The sequence below is a fragment of the Amia ocellicauda genome, unplaced genomic scaffold (assembly GCF_036373705.1).
Source record: "Amia ocellicauda isolate fAmiCal2 unplaced genomic scaffold, fAmiCal2.hap1 HAP1_SCAFFOLD_47, whole genome shotgun sequence".
NCBI lineage: Eukaryota > Metazoa > Chordata > Actinopteri > Amiiformes > Amiidae > Amia > Amia ocellicauda.
The window spans coordinates 492,748-513,093 of record NW_027102983.1 but is presented as its reverse complement, the minus strand read 5'-3'; the positions used below and the strand labels follow the sequence as shown (position 1 = coordinate 513,093).

The window sequence follows — 20,346 nt, the reverse complement described above, 5'->3', positions numbered from 1 at the left end:
CCATTCATGCAAAGCACGAAAGTGTAAAACTTGGGAACATACTTGAGAGCAAAGATCACATTCAATCTCATTCAAGGCACGAATGTGAATGCAACGGGATGAAATTACTGAAATGATGCCTGCCCTCGAACTGTGATGATGGACTACCCGACTCGCCAATAATATTGGGTTCTGGTGTATTGAAATACAGGAGCTGCTGGATTTGTGTGTTTTCTAACCCCCTCACCATAGTTTGTCAAATGTTTAAACAACTGAACTTATATTCAAGGTTTGTTTCTCTTCATATGTTTTACTGGTTTACATTTGTCTCAGCAACCTGTTGAATGATTCTTCTGCTTTCAAAACAAAATGACAACAGGATGAATGCACACACTTGAAAATACAATACATGCAATGTTATGCATCATAGTGATGCAACCTCCTTTCAGTTTCATACTGCATGTCAATTGAAATCCTTACTGAAATGCACACCTTCTCAAGATTGCGCTTGACTGGCGTGTCAGGCACTCAATTACAGCTGTTTTATCAAGAGAATGTGTTCGTTTTGTAATATATAGTTCCGGTCTGGTGTGGCACCCCAGCTAACGCACAACGTTGCCACAATGTTGCCACAACGTGGCGTGTTAGCAGGGACTGTCTGCGGCGCGCTGGTGTGTCCCGGGCTTTAGAGTAGAGAGACAGTTCAACTGTAAGTATGAACAGCAGAAACGGATATTGCCTTCCCTTTAAGTAGAGCGTCAGGGACAGCCTTCCTGGCTTACGGCCATACTAGCCTGAATACGCCCGATCTCGTCCGATCTCGGAAGCCAAGCAGGCTCGGGCCTGGTCAGTACTTGGATGGGAGACCGCCTGGGAATACCAGGTGCTGTAATCTTTTGCATCTTTTACACACCAGAGGGCGACAAATCACGAGTTTTAACTTTGGATACACGCAATTTCATCATTATTTCAGATTTGACTTCCCCAAATACACAGGCATACAATAGATCTTGTTCTCCAACGTAAACGGTCCCTAGTAACTAGGGTACATTCGTAAATAAATTGAGCATCATGGCTAGAAGTGACTAAATGTTGCCTAATCTTTCTCATCGAGAAATGACACAATTACAGCAACACAAAAAGGAACTCCACCGGACAAAGTTCAGTGCTCACAAGGAGCCTCATTCAACACACACGGTTCCATTCCCATTCATGCAAAGCACGAAAGTGTAAAACTTGGGAACATACTTGAGAGCAAAGATCACATTCAATCTCATTCAAGGCACGGATGTGAATGCAACGGGATGAAATTACTGAAATGATGCCTGCCCTCGAACTGTGATGATGGACTACCCGACTCGCCAATAATATTGGGTTCTGGTGTATTGAAATACAGGAGCTGCTGGATTTGTGTGTTTTCTTACCCCCTCACCATAGTTTGTCAAATGTTTAAACAACTGAACTTATATTCAAGGTTTGTTTCTCTTCATATGTTTTACTGGTTTACATTTGTCTCAGCAACCTGTTGAATGATTCTTCTGCTTTCAAAACAAAATGACAACAGGATGAATGCACACACTTGAAAATACAATACATGCAATGTTATGCATCATAGTGATGCAACCTCCTTTCAGTTTCATACTGCATGTCAATTGAAATCCTTACTGAAATGCACACCTACTCAAGATTGCGCTTGACTGGCGTGTCAGGCACTCAATTACAGCTGTTTTATCAAGAGAATGTGTTCGTTTTGTAATATATAGTTCCGGTCTGGTGTGGCACCCCAGCTAACGCACAACGTTGCCACAATGTTGCCACAACGTGGCGTGTTAGCAGAGACTGTCTGCGGCGCGCTGGTGTGTCCCGGGCTTTAGAGTAGAGAGACAGTTCAACTGTAAGTATGAACAGCAGAAACGGATATTGCCTTCCCTTTAAGTAGAGCGTCAGGGACAGCCTCCCTGGCTTACGGCCATACTAGCCTGAATACGCCCGATCTCGTCCGATCTCGGAAGCTAAGCAGGCTCGGGCCTGGTCAGTACTTGGATGGGAGACCGCCTGGGAATACCAGGTGCTGTAGGCTTTGGCATCTTTTACACACCAGAGGGCGACAAATCACGAGTTTTAACTTTGGATACACGCAATTTCATCATTATTTCAGATTTGACTTCCCCAAATACACAGGCATACAATAGATCTTGTTCTCCAACGTAAACGGTCCCTAGTAACTAGGGTACATTCGTAAATAAATTGAGCATCATGGCTAGAAGTGACTAAATGTTGCCTAATCTTTCTCATCGAGAAATGACACAATTACAGCAACACAAAAAGGAACTCCACCGGACAAAGTTCAGTGCTCACAAGGAGCCTCATTCAACACACACGGTTCCATTCCCATTCATGCAAAGCACGAAAGTGTAAAACCTGGGAACATACTTGAGAGCAAAGATCACATTCAATCTCATTCAAGGCACGGATGTGAATGCAACGGGATGAAATTACTGAAATGATGCCTGCCCTCGAACTGTGATGATGGACTACCCGACTCGCCAATAATATTGGGTTCTGGTGTATTGAAATACAGGAGCTGCTGGATTTGTGTGTTTTCTTACCCCCTCACCATAGTTTGTCAAATGTTTAAACAACTGAACTTATATTCAAGGTTTGTTTCTCTTCATATGTTTTACTGGTTTACATTTGTCTCAGCAACCTCAGCAAAAATGATTCTTCTGCTTTCAAAACAAAATGACAACAGGATGAATGCACACACTTGAAAATACAATACATGCAATGTTATGCATCATAGTGATGCAACCTCCTTTCAGTTTCATACTGCATGTCAATTGAAATCCTTACTGAAATGCACACCTTCTCAAGATTGCGCTTGACTGGCGTGTCAGGCACTCAATTACAGCTGTTTTATCAAGACAATGTGTTCGTTTTGTAATATATAGTTCCGGTCTGGTGTGGCACCCCAGCTAACGCACAACGTTGCCACAACGTTTCGTGTTAGCAGGGACTGTCTGCGGCGTGCTGGTGTGTCCCGGACTTTAGAGTAGAGAGACAGTTCAACTGCAAGTATGAGCGGCAGAAACGGATATTGCCTTCCCTTTAAGTAGAGCGTCAGGGACAGCCTCCCTGGCTTACGGCCATACTAGCCTGAATACGCCCGATCTCGTCTGATCTCGGAAGCTAAGCAGGCTCGGGCCTGGTCAGTACTTGGATGGGAGACCACCTGGGAATACCAGGTGCTGTAAGCTTTTGCATCTTTTACACACCAGAGGGCGACAAATCACGAGTTTTAACTTTGGATACACGCAATTTCATCATTATTTCAGATTTGACTTCCCCAAATACACAGGCATACAATAGATCTTGTTCTCCAACGTAAACGGTCCCTAGTAACTAGGGTACATTCGTAAATAAATTGAGCATCATGGCTAGAAGTGACTAAATGTTGCCTAATCTTTCTCATCGAGAAATGACACAATTACAGCAACACAAAAAGGAACTCCACCGGACAAAGTTCAGTGCTCACAAGGAGCCTCATTCAACACACACGGTTCCATTCCCATTCATGCAAAGCACGAAAGTGTAAAACTTGGGAACATACTTGAGAGCAAAGATCACATTCAATCTCATTCAAGGCACGGATGTGAATGCAACGGGATGAAATTACTGAAATGATGCCTGCCCTCGAACTGTGATGATGGACTACCCGACTCGCCAATAATATTGGGTTCTGGTGTATTGAAATACAGGAGCTGCTGGATTTGTGTGTTTTCTTACCCCCTCACCATAGTTTGTCAAATGTTTAAACAACTGAACTTATATTCAAGGTTTATTTCTCTTCATATGTTTTACTGGTTTACATTTGTCTCAGCAACCTGTTGAATGATTCTTCTGCTTTCAAAACAAAATGACAACAGGATGAATGCACACACTTGAAAATACAATACATGCAATGTTATGCATCATAGTGATGCAACCTCCTTTCAGTTTCATACTGCATGTCAATTGAAATCCTTACTGAAATGCACACCTTCTCAAGATTGCGCTTGACTGGCGTGTCAGGCACTCAATTACAGCTGTATTATCAAGACAATGTGTTCGTTTTGTAAAATATAGTTCCGGTCTGGTGTGGCACCCCAGCTAACGCACAACGTTGCCACAACGTTTCGTGTTAGCAGGGACTGTCTGCAGCGTGCTGGTGTGTCCCGGACTTTAGAGTAGAGAGACAGTTCAACTGCAAGTATGAGTGGCAGAAACGGATATTGCCTTCCCTTTAAGTAGAGGGTCAGGGACAGCCTCCCTGGCTTACGGCCATACTAGTCTGAATACGCCCGATCTCGTCCGATCACTGAAGCTAAGCAGGCTCGGGCCTGGTCAGTACTTGGATGGGAGACCACCTGGGAATACGAGGTGCTGTAAGCTTTTGCATCTTTTACACACCAGAGGGCGACAAATCACGAGTTTTAACTTTGGATACACGCAATTTCATCATTATTTCAGATTTGACTTCCCCAAATACACAGGCATACAATAGATCTTGTTCTCCAACGTAAACGGTCCCTAGTAACTAGGGTACATTCGTAAATAAATTGAGCATCATGGCTAGAAGTGACTAAATGTTGCCTAATCTTTCTCATCGAGAAATGACACAATTACAGCAACACAAAAAGGAACTCCACCGGACAAAGTTCAGTGCTCACAAGGAGCCTCATTCAACACACACGGTTCCATTCCCATTCATGCAAAGCACGAAAGTGTAAAACTTGGGAACATACTTGAGAGCAAAGATCACATTCAATCTCATTCAAGGCACGGATGTGAATGCAACGGGATGAAATTACTGAAATGATGCCTGCCCTCGAACTGTGATGATGGACTACCCGACTCGCCAATAATATTGGGTTCTGGTGTATTGAAATACAGGAGCTGCTGGATTTGTGTGTTTTCTTACCCCCTCACCATAGTTTGTCAAATGTTTAAACAACTGAACTTATATTCAAGGTTTGTTTCTCTTCATATGTTTTACTGGTTTACATTTGTCTCAGCAACCTGTTGAATGATTCTTCTGCTTTCAAAACAAAATGACAACAGGATGAATGCACACACTTGAAAATACAATACATGCAATGTTATGCATCATAGTGATGCAACCTCCTTTCAGTTTCATACTGCATGTCAATTGAAATCCTTACTGAAATGCACACCTTCTCAAGATTGCGCTTGACTGGCGTGTCAGGCACTCAATTACAGCTGTATTATCAAGACAATGTGTTCGTTTTGTAAAATATAGTTCCGGTCTGGTGTGGCACCCCAGCTAACGCACAACGTTGCCACAACGTTTCGTGTTAGCAGGGACTGTCTGCGGCGCGCTGGTGTGTCCCGGACTTTAGAGTAGAGAGACAGTTCATTTGCAAGTATGAGCGGCAGAAACGGATATTGCCTTCCCTTTAAGTAGAGCGTCAGGGACAGCCTCCCTGGCTTACGGCCATACTAGCCTGAATACGCCCGATCTCGGAAGCTAAGCAGGCTCGGGCCTGGTCAGTACTTGGATGGGAGACCGCCTGGGAATACCAGGTGCTGTAAGCTTTTGCATCTTTTACACACCAGAGGGCGACAAATCACGAGTTTTAACTTTGGATACACGCAATTTCATCATTATTTCAGATTTGACTTCCCCAAATACACAGGCATACAATAGATCTTGTTCTCCAACGTAAACGGTCCCTAGTAACTAGGGTACATTCGTAAATAAATTGAGCATCATGGCTAGAAGTGACTAAATGTTGCCTAATCTTTCTCATCGAGAAATGACACAATTACAGCAACACAAAAAGGAACTCCACCGGACAAAGTTCAGTGCTCACAAGGAGCCTCATTCAACACACACGGTTCCATTCCCATTCATGCAAAGCACGAAAGTGTAAAACTTGGGAACATACTTGAGAGCAAAGATCACATTCAATCTCATTCAAGGCACGGATGTGAATGCAACGGGATGAAATTACTGAAATGATGCCTGCCCTCGAACTGTGATGATGGACTACCCGACTCGCCAATAATATTGGGTTCTGGTGTATTGAAATACAGGAGCTGCTGGATTTGTGTGTTTTCTTACCCCCTCACCATAGTTTGTCAAATGTTTAAACAACTGAACTTATATTCAAGGTTTGTTTCTCTTCATATGTTTTACTGGTTTACATTTGTCTCAGCAACCTGTTGAATGATTCTTCTGCTTTCAAAACAAAATGACAACAGGATGAATGCACACACTTGAAAATACAATACATGCAATGTTATGCATCATAGTGATGCAACCTCCTTTCAGTTTCATACTGCATGTCAATTGAAATCCTTACTGAAATGCACACCTTCTCAAGATTGCGCTTGACTGCCGTGTCAGGCACTCAATTACAGCTGTATTATCAAGACAATGTGTTCGTTTTGTAAAATATAGTTCCGGTCTGGTGTGGCACCCCAGCTAACGCACAACGTTGCCACAACGTTGCCACAACGTTTCGTGTTAGCAGGGACTGTCTGCGGCGCGCTGGTGTGTCCCGGACTTTAGAGTAGAGAGACAGTTCATTTGCAAGTATCAGCGGCAGAAACGGATATTGCCTTCCCTTTAAGTAGAGCGTCAGGGACAGCCTCCCTGGCTTACGGCCATACTAGCCTGAATACGCCCGATCTCGGAAGCTAAGCAGGCTCGGGCCTGGTCAGTACTTGGATGGGAGACCGCCTGGGATTACCAGGTGCTGTAAGCTTTTGCATCTTTTACACACCAGAGGGCGACAAATCACGAGTTTTAACTTTGGATACACGCAATTTCATCATTATTTCAGATTTGACTTCCCCAAATACACAGGCATACAATAGATCTTGTTCTCCAACGTAAACGGTCCCTAGTAACTAGGGTACATTCGTAAATAAATTGAGCATCATGGCTAGAAGTGACTAAATGTTGCCTAATCTTTCTCATCGAGAAATGACACAATTACAGCAACACAAAAAGGAACTCCACCGGACAAAGTTCAGTGCTCACAAGGAGCCTCATTCAACACACACGGTTCCATTCCCATTCATGCAAAGCACGAAAGTGTAAAACTTGGGAACATACTTGAGAGCAAAGATCACATTCAATCTCATTCAAGGCACGGATGTGAATGCAACGGGATGAAATTACTGAAATGATGCCTGCCCTCGAACTGTGATGATGGACTACCCGACTCGCCAATAATATTGGGTTCTGGTGTATTGAAATACAGGAGCTGCTGGATTTGTGTGTTTTCTTACCCCCTCACCATAGTTTGTCAAATGTTTAAACAACTGAACTTATATTCAAGGTTTGTTTCTCTTCATATGTTTTACTGGTTTACATTTGTCTCAGCAACCTGTTGAATGATTCTTCTGCTTTCAAAACAAAATGACAACAGGATGAATGCACACACTTGAAAATACAATACATGCAATGTTATGCATCATAGTGATGCAACCTCCTTTCAGTTTCATACTGCATGTCAATTGAAATCCTTACTGAAATGCACACCTTCTCAAGATTGCGCTTGACTGGCGTGTCAGGCACTCAATTACAGCTGTATTATCAAGACAATGTGTTCGTTTTGTAAAATATAGTTCCGGTCTGGTGTGGCACCCCAGCTAACGCACAACGTTGCCACAACGTTTCGTGTTAGCAGGGACTGTCTGCGGCGCGCTGGTGTGTCCCGGACTTTAGAGTAGAGAGACAGTTCAACTGCAAGTATGAGCGGCAGAAACGGATATTGCCTTCCCTTTAAGTAGAGCGTCAGGGACAGCCTCCCTGGCTTTCGGCCATACTAGCCTGAATACGCCCGATCTCGTCCAATCTCGGAAGCTAAGCAGGCTCAGGCCTGGTCAGTACTTGGATGGGAGACCGCCTGGGAATACCAGGTGCTGTAAGCTTTTGCATCTTTTACACACCAGAGGGCGACAAATCACGAGTCTTAACTTTGGATACACGCAATTTCATCATTATTTCAGATTTGACTTCCCCAAATACACAGGCATACAATAGATCTTGTTCTCCAACGTAAACGGTCCCTAGTAACTAGGGTACATTCGTAAATAAATTGAGCATCATGGCTAGAAGTGACTAAATGTTGCCTAATCTTTCTCATCGAGAAATGACACAATTACAGCAACACAAAAAGGAACTCCACCGGACAAAGTTCAGTGCTCACAAGGAGCCTCATTCAACACACACGGTTCCATTCCCATTTATGCAAAGCACGAAAGTGTAAAACTTGGGAACATACTTGAGAGCAAAGATCACATTCAATCTCATTCAAGGCACGGATGTGAATGCAACGGGATGAAATTACTGAAATGATGCCTGCCCTCGAACTGTGATGATGGACTACCCGACTCGCCAATAATATTGGGTTCTGGTGTATTGAAATACAGGAGCTGCTGGATTTGTGTGTTTTCTTACCCCCTCACCATAGTTTGTCAAATGTTTAAACAACTGAACTTATATTCAAGGTTTGATTCTCTTCATATGTTTTACTGGTTTACATTTGTCTCAGCAACCTGTTGAATGATTCTTCTGCTTTCAAAACAAAATGACAACAGGATGAATGCACACACTTGAAAATACAATACATGCAATGTTATGCATCATAGTGATGCAACCTCCTTTCAGTTTCATACTGCATGTCAATTGAAATCCTTACTGAAATGCACACCTTCTCAAGATTGCGCTTGACTGGCGTGTCAGGCACTCAATTACAGCTGTTTTATCAAGACAATGTGTTCGTTTTGTAATATATAGTTCCGGTCTGGTGTGGCACCCCAGCTAACGCACAACGTTGCCACAATGTTGCCACAACGTGGCGTGTTAGCAGGGACTGGCTGCGGCGCGCTGGTGTGTCCCGGGCTTTAGAGTAGAGAGACAGTTCAACTGTAAGTATGAACGGCAGAAACGGATATTGCCTTCCCTTTAAGTAGAGCGTCAGGGACAGCCTCCCTGGCTTACGGCCATACTAGCCTGAATACGCCCGATCTCATCCGATCTCGGAAGCCAAGCGGGCTCGGGCCTGGTCAGTACTTGGATGGGAGACCGCCTGGGAATACCAGGTGCTGTAAGCTTTTGCACCTTTTACACACCAGAGGGCGACAAATCACGAGTTTTAACTTTGGATACACACAATTTCATCATTATTTCAGATTTTACTTCCCCAAATATACAGGCATACAATAGATCTTGTTCTCCAACGTAAACGGTCCCTAGTAACTAGGGTACATTCGTAAATAAATTGAGCATCATGGCTAGAAGTGACTAAATGTTGCCTAATCTTTCTCATCGAGAAATGACACAATTACAGCAACACAAAAAGGAACTCCACCGGACAAAGTTCAGTGCTCACAAGGAGCCTCATTCAACACACACGGTTCCATTCCCATTCATGCAAAGCACGAAAGTGTAAAACTTGGGAACATACTTGAGAGCAAAGATCACATTCAATCTCATTCAAGGCACGGATGTGAATGCAACGGGATGAAATTACTGAAATGATGCCTGCCCTCGAACTGTGATGATGGACTACCCGACTCGCCAATAATATTGGGTTCTGGTGTATTGAAATACAGGAGCTGCTGGATTTGTGTGTTTTCTTACCCCCTCACCATAGTTTGTCAAATGTTTAAACAACTGAACTTATATTCAAGGTTTGTTTCTCTTCATATGTTTTACTGGTTTACATTTGTCTCAGCAACCTCAGCAAAAATGATTCTTCTGCTTTCAAAACAAAATGACAACAGGATGAATGCACACACTTGAAAATACAATACATGCAATGTTATGCATCATAGTGATTTAACCTCCTTTCAGTTTCATACTGCATGTCAATTGAAATCCTTACTGAAATGCACACCTTCTCAAGATTGCGCTTGACTGGCGTGTCAGGCACTCAATTACAGCTGTATTATCAAGACAATGTGTTCGTTTTGTAAAATATAGTTCCGGTCTGGTGTGGCACCCCAGCTAACGCACAACGTTGCCACAACGTTTCGTGTTAGCAGGGACTGTCTGCGGCGCGCTGGTGTGTCCCGGACTTTAGAGTAGAGAGACAGTTCAACTGCAAGTATGAGCGGCAGAAACGGATATTGCCTTCCCTTTAAGTAGAGCGTCAGGGACAGCCTCTCTGGCTTACGGCCATACTAGCCTGAAAACGCCCGATCTCGTCCGATCTCGGAAGCTAAGCAGGCTCGGGCCTGGTCAGTACTTGGATGGGAGACTGCCTGGGAATACCAGGTGCTGTAAGCTTTTGCATCTTTTACACACCAGAGGGCGACAAATCACGAGTTTTAACTTTGGATACACGCAATTTCATCATTATTTCAGATTTGACTTCCCCAAATACACAGGCATACAATAGATCTTGTTCTCCAACGTAATCGGTCCCTAGTAACTAGGGTACATTCGTAAATAAATTGAGCATCATGGCTAGAAGTGACTAAATGTTGCCTAATCTTTCTCATCGAGAAATGACACAATTACAGCAACACAAAAAGGAACTCCACCGGACAAAGTTCAGTACTCACAAGGAGCCTCATTCAACACACACGGTTCCATTCCCATTCATGCAAAGCACGAAAGTGTAAAACTTGGGAACATACTTGAGAGCAAAGATCACATTCAATCTCATTCAAGGCACGGATGTGAATGCAACGGGATGAAATTACTGAAATGATGCCTGCCCTCGAACTGTGAAGATGGACTACCCGACTCGCCAATAATATTGGGTTCTGGTGTATTGAAATACAGGAGCTGCTGGATTTGTGTGTTTTCTTACCCCCTCACCATAGTTTGTCAAATGTTTAAACAACTGAACTTATATTCAAGGTTTGTTTCTCTTCATATGTTTTACTGGTTTACATTTGTCTCAGCAACCTCAGCAAAAATGATTCTTCTGCTTTCAAAACAAAATGACAACAGGATGAATGCACACACTTGAAAATACAATACATGCAATGTTATGCATCATAGTGATGCAACCTCCTTTCAGTTTCATACTGCATGTCAATTGAAATCCTTATTGAAATGCACACCTTCTCAAGATTGCGCTTGACTGGCGTGTCAGGCACTCAATTACAGCTGTATTATCAAGACAATGTGTTCGTTTTGTAAAATATAGTTCCGGTCTGGTGTGGCACCCCAGCTAACGCACAACGTTGCCACAACGTTTCGTGTTAGCAGGGACTGTCTGCGGCGCGCTGGTGTGTCCCGGACTTTAGAGTAGAGAGACAGTTCAACTGCAAGTATGAGCGGCAGAAACGGATATTGCCTTCCCTTTCAGTAGAGCGTCAGGGACAGCCTCCCTGGCTTACGGCCATACTAGCCTGAAAACGCCCGATCTCGTCCGATCTCGGAAGCTAAGCAGGCTCGGGCCTGGTCAGTACTTGGATGGGAGACTGCCTGGGAATACCAGGTGCTGTAAGCTTTTGCATCTTTTACACACCAGAGGGCGACAAATCACGAGTTTTAACTTTGGATACACGCAATTTCATCATTATTTCAGATTTGACTTCCCCAAATACACAGGCATACAATAGATCTTGTTCTCCAACGTAATCGGTCCCTAGTAACTAGGGTACATTCGTAAATAAATTGAGCATCATGGCTAGAAGTGACTAAATGTTGCCTAATCTTTCTCATCGAGAAATGACACAATTACAGCAACACAAAAAGGAACTCCACCGGACAAAGTTCAGTGCTCACAAGGAGCCTCATTCAACACACACGGTTCCATTCCCATTCATGCAAAGCACGAAAGTGTAAAACTTGGGAACATACTTGAGAGCAAAGATCACATTCAATCTCATTCAAGGCACGGATGTGAATGCAACGGGATGAAATTACTGAAATGATGCCTGCCCTCGAACTGTGAAGATGGACTACCCGACTCGCCAATAATATTGGGTTCTGGTGTATTGAAATACAGGAGCTGCTGGATTTGTGTGTTTTCTTACCCCCTCACCATAGTTTGTCAAATGTTTAAACAACTGAACTTATATTCAAGGTTTGTTTCTCTTCATATGTTTTACTGGTTTACATTTGTCTCAGCAACCTGTTGAATGATTCTTCTGCTTTCAAAACAAAATGACAACAGGATGAATGCACACACTTGAAAATACAATACATGCAATGTTATGCATCATAGTGATGCAACCTCCTTTCAGTTTCATACTGCATGTCAATTGAAATCCTTACTGAAATGCACACCTTCTCAAGATTGCGCTTGACTGGCGTGTCAGGCACTCAATTACAGCTGTTTTATCAAGACAATGTGTTCGTTTTGTAATATATAGTTCCGGTCTGGTGTGGCACCCCAGCTAACGCACAACGTTGCCACAACGTTTCGTGTTAGCAGGGACTGTCTGCGGCGCGCTGGTGTGTCCCGGACTTTAGAGTAGAGAGACAGTTCAACTGCAAGTATGAGCGGCAGAAACGGATATTGCCTTCCCTTTAAGTAGAGCGTCAGGGAGAGCCTCCCTGGCTTACGGCCATACTAGCCTGAATACGCCCGATCTCGTCCGATCTCGGAAGCTAAGCAGGCTCGGGCCTGGTCAGTACTTGGATGGGAGACCGCCTGGGAATACCAGGTGCTGTAAGCTTTTGCATCTTTTACACACCAGAGGGCGACAAATCACGAGTTTTAACTTTGGATACACGCAATTTCATCATTATTTCAGATTTGACTTCCCCAAATACACAGGCATACAATAGATCTTGTTCTCCAACGTAAACGGTCCCTAGTAACTAGGGTACATTCGTAAATAAATTGAGCATCATGGCTAGAAGTGACTAAATGTTGCCTAATCTTTCTCATCGAGAAATGACACAATTACAGCAACACAAAAAGGAACTCCACCGGACAAAGTTCAGTGCTCACAAGGAGCCTCATTCAACACACACGGTTCCATTCCCATTCATGCAAAGCACGAAAGTGTAAAACTTGGGAACATACTTGAGAGCAAAGATCACATTCAATCTCATTCAAGGCACGGATGTGAATGCAACGGGATGAAATTACTGAAATGATGCCTGCCCTCGAACTGTGATGATGGACTACCCGACTCGCCAATAATATTGGGTTCTGGTGTATTGAAATACAGGAGCTGCTGGATTTGTGTGTTTTCTTACCCCCTCACCATAGTTTGTCAAATGTTTAAACAACTGAACTTATATTCAAGGTTTGTTTCTCTTCATATGTTTTACTGGTTTACATTTGTCTCAGCAACCTGTTGAATGATTCTTCTGCTTTCAAAACAAAATGACAACAGGATGAATGCACACACTTGAAAATACAATACATGCAATGTTATGCATCATAGTGATGCAACCTCCTTTCAGTTTCATACCGCATGTCAATTGAAATCCTTACTGAAATGCACACCTTCTCAAGATTGCGCTTGACTGGCGTGTCAGGCACTCAATTACAGCTGTTTTATCAAGACAATGTGTTCGTTTTGTAATATATAGTTCCGGTCTGGTGTGGCACCCCAGCTAACGCACAACGTTGCCACAATGTTGCCACAACGTGGCCTGTTAGCAGGGACTGTCTGCGGCGCGCTGGTGTGTCCCGGGCTTTAGAGTAGAGAGACAGTTCAACTGTAAGTATGAACGGCAGAAACGGATATTGCCTTCCCTTTAAGTAGAGCGTCAGGGACAGCCTCCCTGGCTTACGGCCATACTAACCTGAATACGCCCGATCTCGTCCGATCTCGGAAGCCAAGCAGGCTCGGGCCTGGTCAGTACTTGGATGGGAGACCGCCTGGGAATACCATGTACTGTAAGCTCTTGCACCTTTTAATAAACCAGAGGGCGACAAATCACGAGTTTTAACTTTGGATACACACAATTTCATCATTATTTCAGATTTTACTTCCCCAAATACACAGGCATACAATAGATCTTGTTCTCCAACGTAAACGGTCCCTAGTAACTAGGGTACATTCGTCAATAAATTGAGCATCATGGCTAGAAGTGACTAAATGTTGCCTAATCTTTCTCATCGAGAAATGACACAATTACAGCAACAAAAAAGGAACTCCACCGCACAAAGTTCAGTGCTCACAAGGAGCATCATTCAACACACACGGTTCCATTCCCATTCATGCAAACCACAAAAGTGTAAAACTTGGGAACGTACTTGAGAGTAAAGATAACATTCAATCTCATTCAAGGCACGCATGTGAATGCAACGGGATGAAATTACTGAAATGATGCCTGCCCTCGAACTGTGATGATGGACTACCCGACTCGCCAATAATATTGGGTTCTGGTGTATTGAAATACAGGAGCTGCTGGATTTGTGTGTTTTCTTACCCCCTCACCATAGTTTGTCAAATGTTTAAACAACTGAACTTATATTCAAGGTTTGTTTCTCTTCATATGTTTTACTGGTTTACATTTGTCTCAGCAACCTGTTGAATGATTCCTCTGCTTTCAAAACAAAATGACAACAGGATGAATGCACACACTTGAAAATACAATACATGCAATGTTATGCATCATAGTGATGCAACCTCCTTTCAGTTTCATACTGCATGTCAATTGAAATCCTTACTGAAATGCACACCTTCTCAAGATTGCGCTTGACTGGCGTGTCAGGCACTCAATTACAGCTGTTTTATCAAGACAATGTGTTCGTTTTGTAATATATAGTTCCGGTCTGGTGTGGCACCCCAGCTAACGCACAACGTTGCCACAACGTTGCCACAACGTGGCGTGTTAGCAGGGACTGTCTGCGGCGCGCTGGTGTGTCCCGGGCTTTAGAGTAGAGAGACAGTTCAACTGTAAGTATGAACGGCAGAAACGGATATTGCCTTCCCTTTAAGTAGAGCGTCAGGGACAGCCTCCCTGGCTTACGGCCATACTAGCCTGAATACGCCCGATCTCGTCCGATCTCGGAAGCCAAGCAGGCTCGGGCCTGGTCAGTACTTGGATGGGAGACCACCTGGGAATAGCAGGTGCTGTAAGCTTTTGCACCTTTTACACACCAGAGGGCGACAAATCACGAGTTTTAACTTTGGATACACACAATTTCATCATTATTTCAGATTTTACTTCCCCAAATACACAGGCATACAATAGATCTTGTTCTCCAACGTAAACGGTCCCTAGTAACTAGGGTACATTGGTAAATAAATTGAGCGTCATGGCTATAAGTGACTAAATGTTGCCTAATCTTTCTCATCGAGAAATGACACAATTACAGCAACACAAAAAGGAACTCCACCGGACAAAGTTCAGTGCTCACAAGGAGCCTCATTCAACACACACGGTTCCATTCCCATTCATGCAAAGCACGAAAGTGTAAAACTTGGGAACATACTTGAGAGCAAAGATCACATTCAATCTCATTCAAGGCACGGATGTGAATGCAACGGGATGAAATTACTGAAATGATGCCTGCCCTCGAACTGTGATGATGGACTACCCGACTCGCCAATAATATTGGGTTCTGGTGTATTGAAATACAGGAGCTGCTGGATTTGTGTGTTTTCTTACCCCCTCACCATAGTTTGTCAAATGTTTAAACAACTGAACTTATATTCAAGGTTTGTTTCTCTTCATATGTTTTACTGGTTTACATTTGTCTCAGCAACCTGTTGAATGATTCTTCTGCTTTCAAAACAATATGACAACAGGATGAATGCACACACTTGAAAATACAATACATGCAATGTTATGCATCATAGTGATGCAACCTCCTTTCAGTTTCATACTGCATGTCAATTGAAATCCTTACTGAAATGCACACCTTCTCAAGATTGCGCATGACTGGCGTGTCAGGCACTCAATTACAGCTGTTTTATCAAGACAATGTGTTCGTTTTGTAAAATATAGTTCCGGTCTGGTGTGGCAACCCAGCTAACGCACAACGTTGCCACAATGTTGCCACAACGTGGCGTGTTAGCAGGGACTGTCTGCAGCGCGCTGGTGTGTCCCGGGCTTTAGAGTAGAGAGACAGTTCAACTGTAAGTATGAACGGCAGAAACGGATATTGCCTTCCCTTTAAGTAGAGCGTCAGGGACAGCCTCCCTGGCTTACGGCCATACTAGCCTGAATACGCCCGATCTCGTCCGATCTCGGAAGCCAAGCAGGCTCGGGCCTGGTCAGTACTTGGATGGGAGACCGCCTGGAAATACCAGGTGCTGTAAGCTTTTGCACCTTTTACACACCAGAGGGCGACAAATCACGAGTTTTAACTTTGGATACACACAATTTCATCATTATTTCAGATTTGACTTCCCCAAATACACAGGCATACAATAGATCTTGTTCTCCAACGTAAACGGTCCCTAGTAACTAGGGTACATTCGTAAATAAATTGAGCATCATGGCTAGAAGTGACTAAATGTTGCCTAATCTTTCTCATCAAGAAATGACACAATTACAGCAACAAAAAAGGAACTCCACCGCACAAAGTTCAGTGCTCACAAGGAGCATCATTCAACACACACGGTTCCATTCCCATTCATGCAAAGCACAAAAGTGTAAAACTTGGGAACATACTTGAGAGCAAAGATCACATTCAATCTCATTCAAGGCACGGATGTGAATGCAACGGGATGAAATTACTGAAATGATGCCTGCCCTCGAACTGTGATGATGGACTACCAGACTCGCCAATAATATTGGGTTCCGGTGTATTGAAATACAGGAGCTGCTGGATTTGTGTGTTTTCTTACCCCTGACCATAGTTTGTCAAATGTTTAAACAACTGAACTTATATTCAAGGTTTGTTTCTCTTCATATGTTTTACTGGTTTATATTTGTCTCAGCATCCTGTTGAATGATTCTTGTGCTTTCAAAACAAAATGACAACAGGATGAATGCACACACTTGAAAATACAATACATGCAATGTTATGCATCATAGTGATGCAACCTCCTTTCAGTTTCATACTGCATGTCAATTGAAATCCTTACTGAAATGCACACCTTCTCAAGATTGCGCTTGACTGGCGTGTCAGGCACTCAATTACAGCTGTTTTATCAAGACAATGTGTTCGTTTTGTAATATATAGTTCCGGTCTGGTGTGGCACCCCAGCTAACGCACAACGTTGCCACAACGTTGCCACAACGTGGCGTGTTAGCAGGGACTGTCTGCGGCGCGCTGGTGTGTCCTGGGCTTTAGAGTAGAGAGACAGTTCAACTGTAAGTATGAACGGCAGAAACGGATATTGCCTTCCCTTTAAGTAGAGCGTCAGGGACAGCCTCCCTGGCTTACGGCCATACTAGCCTGAATACGCCCGATCTCGTCCGATCTCGGAAGCCAAGCAGGCTCAGGCCTGGTCAGTACTTGGATGGGAGACCACCTGGGAATAGCAGGTGCTGTAAGCTTTTGCACTTTTTACACACCAGAGGGCGACAAATCACGAGTTTTAACTTTGGATACACACAATTTCATCATTATTTCAGATTTTACTTCCCCAAATACACAGGCATACAATAGATCTTGTTCTCCAACGTAAACGGTCCCTAGTAACTAGGGTACATTCGTAAATAAATTGAGCATCATGGCTAGAAGTGACTAAATGTTGCCTAATCTTTCTCATCGAGAAATGACACAATTACAGCAACACAAAAAGGAACTCCACCGGACAAAGTTCAGTGCTCACAAGGAGCCTCATTCAACACACACGGTTCCATTCCCATTCATGCAAAGCACGAAAGTGTAAAACTTGGGAACATACTTGAGAGCAAAGATCACATTCAATCTCATTCAAGGCACGGATGTGAATGCAACGGGATGAAATTACTGAAATGATGCCTGCCCTCGAACTGTGAAGATGGACTACCCGACTCGCCAATAATATTGGGTTCTGGTGTATTGAAATACAGGAGCTGCTGGATTTGTGTGTTTTCTTACCCCCTCACCATAGTTTGTCAAATGTTTAAACAACTGAACTTATATTCAAGGTTTGTTTCTCTTCATATGTTTTACTGGTTTACATTTGTCTCAGCAACCTGTTGAATGATTCTTCTGCTTTCAAAACAAAATGACAACAGGATGAATGCACACACTTGAAAATAAAATAATGCAATGTTATGCATCATAGTGATGCAACCTCCTTTCAGTTTCATACTGCATGTCAATTGAAATCCTTACTGAAATGCACACCTTCTCAAGATTGCGCTTGACTGGCGTGTCAGGCACTCAATTACAGCTGTTTAATCAAGACAATGTGTTCGTTTTGTAATATATAGTTCCGGTCTGGTGTGGCACCCCAGCTAACGCACAACGTTGCCACAACGTTGCCACAACGTTTCGTGTTAGCAGGGACTGTCTGCGGCGCGCTGGTGTGTCCCGGACTTTAGAGTAGAGAGACAGTTCAACTGCAAGTATGAGCGGCAGAAACGGATATTGCCTTCCCTTTAAGTAGAGCGTCAGGGAGAGCCTCCCTGGCTTACGGCCATACTAGCCTGAATACGCCCGATCTCGTCCGATCTCGGAAACTAAGCAGGCTCGGGCCTGGTCAGTACTTGGATGGGAGACCGCCTGGGAATACCAGGTGCTGTAAGCTTTTGCATCTTTTACACACCAGAGGGCGACAAATCACGAGTTTTAACTTTGGATACACGCAATTTCATCATTATTTCAGATTTGACTTCCCCAAATACACAGGCATACAATAGATCTTGTTCTCCAACGTAAACGGTCCCTAGTAACTAGGGTACATTCGTAAATAAATTGAGCATCATGGCTAGAAGTGACTAAATGTTGCCTAATCTTTCTCATCGAGAAATGACACAATTACAGCAACACAAAAAGGAACTCCACCGGACAAAGTTCAGTGCTCACAAGGAGCCTCATTCAACACACACGGTTCCATTCCCATTCATGCAAAGCACGAAAGTGTAAAACTTGGGAACATACTTGAGAGCAAAGATCACATTCAATCTCATTCAAGGCACGGATGTGAATGCAACGGGATGAAATTACTGAAATGATGCCTGCCCTCGAACTGTGATGATGGACTACCCGACTCGCCAATAATATTGGGTTCTGGTGTATTGAAATACAGGAGCTGCTGGATTTGTGTGTTTTCTTACCCCCTCACCATAGTTTGTCAAATGTTTAAACAACTGAACTTATATTCAAGGTTTGTTTCTCTTCATATGTTTTACTGGTTTACATTTGTCTCAGCAACCTGTTGAATGATTCTTCTGCTTTCAAAACAAAATGACAACAGGATGAATGCACACACTTGAAAATACAATACATGCAATGTTATGCATCATAGTGATGCAACCTCCTTTCAGTTTCATACTGCATGTCAATTGAAATCCTTACTGAAATGCACACCTTCTCAAGATTGCGCTTGACTGGCGTGTCAGGCACTCAATTACAGCTGTTTTATCAAGACAATGTGTTCGTTTTGTAATATATAGTTCCGGTCTGGTGTGGCACCCCAGCTAACGCACAACGTTGCCACAACGTTGCCACAACGTGGCGTGTTAGCAGGGACTGTCTGCGGCGCGCTGGTGTGTCCCGGGCTTTAGAGTAGAGAGACAGTTCAACTGTAAGTATGAACGGCAGAAACGGATATTGCCTTCCCTTTAACTAGAGCGTCAGGGACAGCCTCCCTGGCTTACGGCCATACTAGCCTGAATACGCCCGATCTCGTCCGATCTCGGAAGCCAAGCAGGCTCAGGCCTGGTCAGTACTTGGATGGGAGACCACCTGGGAATAGCAGGTGCTGTAAGCTTTTGCACTTTTTACACACCAGAGGGCGACAAATCACGAGTTTTAACTTTGGATACACACAATTTCATCATTATTTCAGATTTTACTTCCCCAAATACACAGGCATACAATAGATCTTGTTCTCCAACGTAAACGGTCCCTAGTAACTAGGGTACATTCGTAAATAAATTGAGCATCATGGCTAGAAGTGACTAAATGTTGCCTAATCTTTCTCATCGAGAAATGACACAATTACAGCAACACAAAAAGGAACTCCACCGGACAAAGTTCAGTGCTCACAAGGAGCCTCATTCAACACACACGGTTCCATTCCCATTCATGCAAAGCACGAAAGTGTAAAACTTGGGAACATACTTGAGAGCAAAGATCACATTCAATCTCATTCAAGGCACGGATGTGAATGCAACGGGATGAAATTACTGAAATGATGCCTGCCCTCGAACTGTGATGATGGACTACCCGACTCGCCAATAATATTGGGTTCTGGTGTATTGAAATACAGGAGCTGCTGGATTTGTGTGTTTTCTTACCCCCTCACCATAGTTTGTCAAATGTTTAAACAACTGAACTTATATTCAAGGTTTGTTTCTCTTCATATGTTTTA

The 20,346-nt window shown here is 43.5% G+C and overlaps 15 non-coding genes and 2 pseudogenes across 15 annotated transcripts; all 17 read left to right on the top strand.

Annotated features, from left to right (window-relative positions):
* The first annotated feature begins 755 nt into the window (after positions 1-755).
* LOC136737365 (5S ribosomal RNA) lies at positions 756-874 on the top strand. Its single transcript, XR_010812327.1, has one exon. It is a non-coding gene; the product is annotated as a 5S ribosomal RNA (ribosomal RNA).
* A 1,066-nt stretch (positions 875-1,940) lies between these two features.
* On the top strand, positions 1,941-2,059 carry LOC136737138 (5S ribosomal RNA). The gene has a single exon (XR_010812109.1). It is a non-coding gene; the product is annotated as a 5S ribosomal RNA (ribosomal RNA).
* Positions 2,060-3,117: 1,058 nt separating this feature from the next.
* LOC136737096 (5S ribosomal RNA) lies at positions 3,118-3,236 on the top strand. The gene has a single exon (XR_010812069.1). It is a non-coding gene; the product is annotated as a 5S ribosomal RNA (ribosomal RNA).
* A 1,055-nt stretch (positions 3,237-4,291) lies between these two features.
* LOC136736890 (5S ribosomal RNA) lies at positions 4,292-4,410 on the top strand. The gene has a single exon (XR_010811907.1). It is a non-coding gene; the product is annotated as a 5S ribosomal RNA (ribosomal RNA).
* A 1,055-nt stretch (positions 4,411-5,465) lies between these two features.
* LOC136736872 (uncharacterized) lies at positions 5,466-5,574 on the top strand (annotated as a pseudogene).
* A 1,066-nt stretch (positions 5,575-6,640) lies between these two features.
* Positions 6,641-6,749, top strand: LOC136736930 (uncharacterized; annotated as a pseudogene).
* Positions 6,750-7,804: 1,055 nt separating this feature from the next.
* On the top strand, positions 7,805-7,923 carry LOC136736693 (5S ribosomal RNA). Its single transcript, XR_010811750.1, has one exon. It is a non-coding gene; the product is annotated as a 5S ribosomal RNA (ribosomal RNA).
* A 1,066-nt stretch (positions 7,924-8,989) lies between these two features.
* LOC136737203 (5S ribosomal RNA) lies at positions 8,990-9,108 on the top strand. The gene has a single exon (XR_010812169.1). It is a non-coding gene; the product is annotated as a 5S ribosomal RNA (ribosomal RNA).
* A 1,058-nt stretch (positions 9,109-10,166) lies between these two features.
* Positions 10,167-10,285, top strand: LOC136737163 (5S ribosomal RNA). Its single transcript, XR_010812133.1, has one exon. It is a non-coding gene; the product is annotated as a 5S ribosomal RNA (ribosomal RNA).
* Positions 10,286-11,343: 1,058 nt separating this feature from the next.
* On the top strand, positions 11,344-11,462 carry LOC136737162 (5S ribosomal RNA). The gene has a single exon (XR_010812132.1). It is a non-coding gene; the product is annotated as a 5S ribosomal RNA (ribosomal RNA).
* Positions 11,463-12,517: 1,055 nt separating this feature from the next.
* On the top strand, positions 12,518-12,636 carry LOC136736969 (5S ribosomal RNA). The gene has a single exon (XR_010811948.1). It is a non-coding gene; the product is annotated as a 5S ribosomal RNA (ribosomal RNA).
* Positions 12,637-13,702: 1,066 nt separating this feature from the next.
* On the top strand, positions 13,703-13,821 carry LOC136736836 (5S ribosomal RNA). The gene has a single exon (XR_010811882.1). It is a non-coding gene; the product is annotated as a 5S ribosomal RNA (ribosomal RNA).
* Positions 13,822-14,887: 1,066 nt separating this feature from the next.
* LOC136737407 (5S ribosomal RNA) lies at positions 14,888-15,006 on the top strand. Its single transcript, XR_010812369.1, has one exon. It is a non-coding gene; the product is annotated as a 5S ribosomal RNA (ribosomal RNA).
* Positions 15,007-16,072: 1,066 nt separating this feature from the next.
* Positions 16,073-16,191, top strand: LOC136736667 (5S ribosomal RNA). Its single transcript, XR_010811726.1, has one exon. It is a non-coding gene; the product is annotated as a 5S ribosomal RNA (ribosomal RNA).
* A 1,064-nt stretch (positions 16,192-17,255) lies between these two features.
* Positions 17,256-17,374, top strand: LOC136737321 (5S ribosomal RNA). The gene has a single exon (XR_010812285.1). It is a non-coding gene; the product is annotated as a 5S ribosomal RNA (ribosomal RNA).
* A 1,065-nt stretch (positions 17,375-18,439) lies between these two features.
* Positions 18,440-18,558, top strand: LOC136737334 (5S ribosomal RNA). Its single transcript, XR_010812297.1, has one exon. It is a non-coding gene; the product is annotated as a 5S ribosomal RNA (ribosomal RNA).
* A 1,066-nt stretch (positions 18,559-19,624) lies between these two features.
* On the top strand, positions 19,625-19,743 carry LOC136737320 (5S ribosomal RNA). Its single transcript, XR_010812284.1, has one exon. It is a non-coding gene; the product is annotated as a 5S ribosomal RNA (ribosomal RNA).
* The last annotated feature ends 603 nt before the right edge of the window (positions 19,744-20,346 follow it).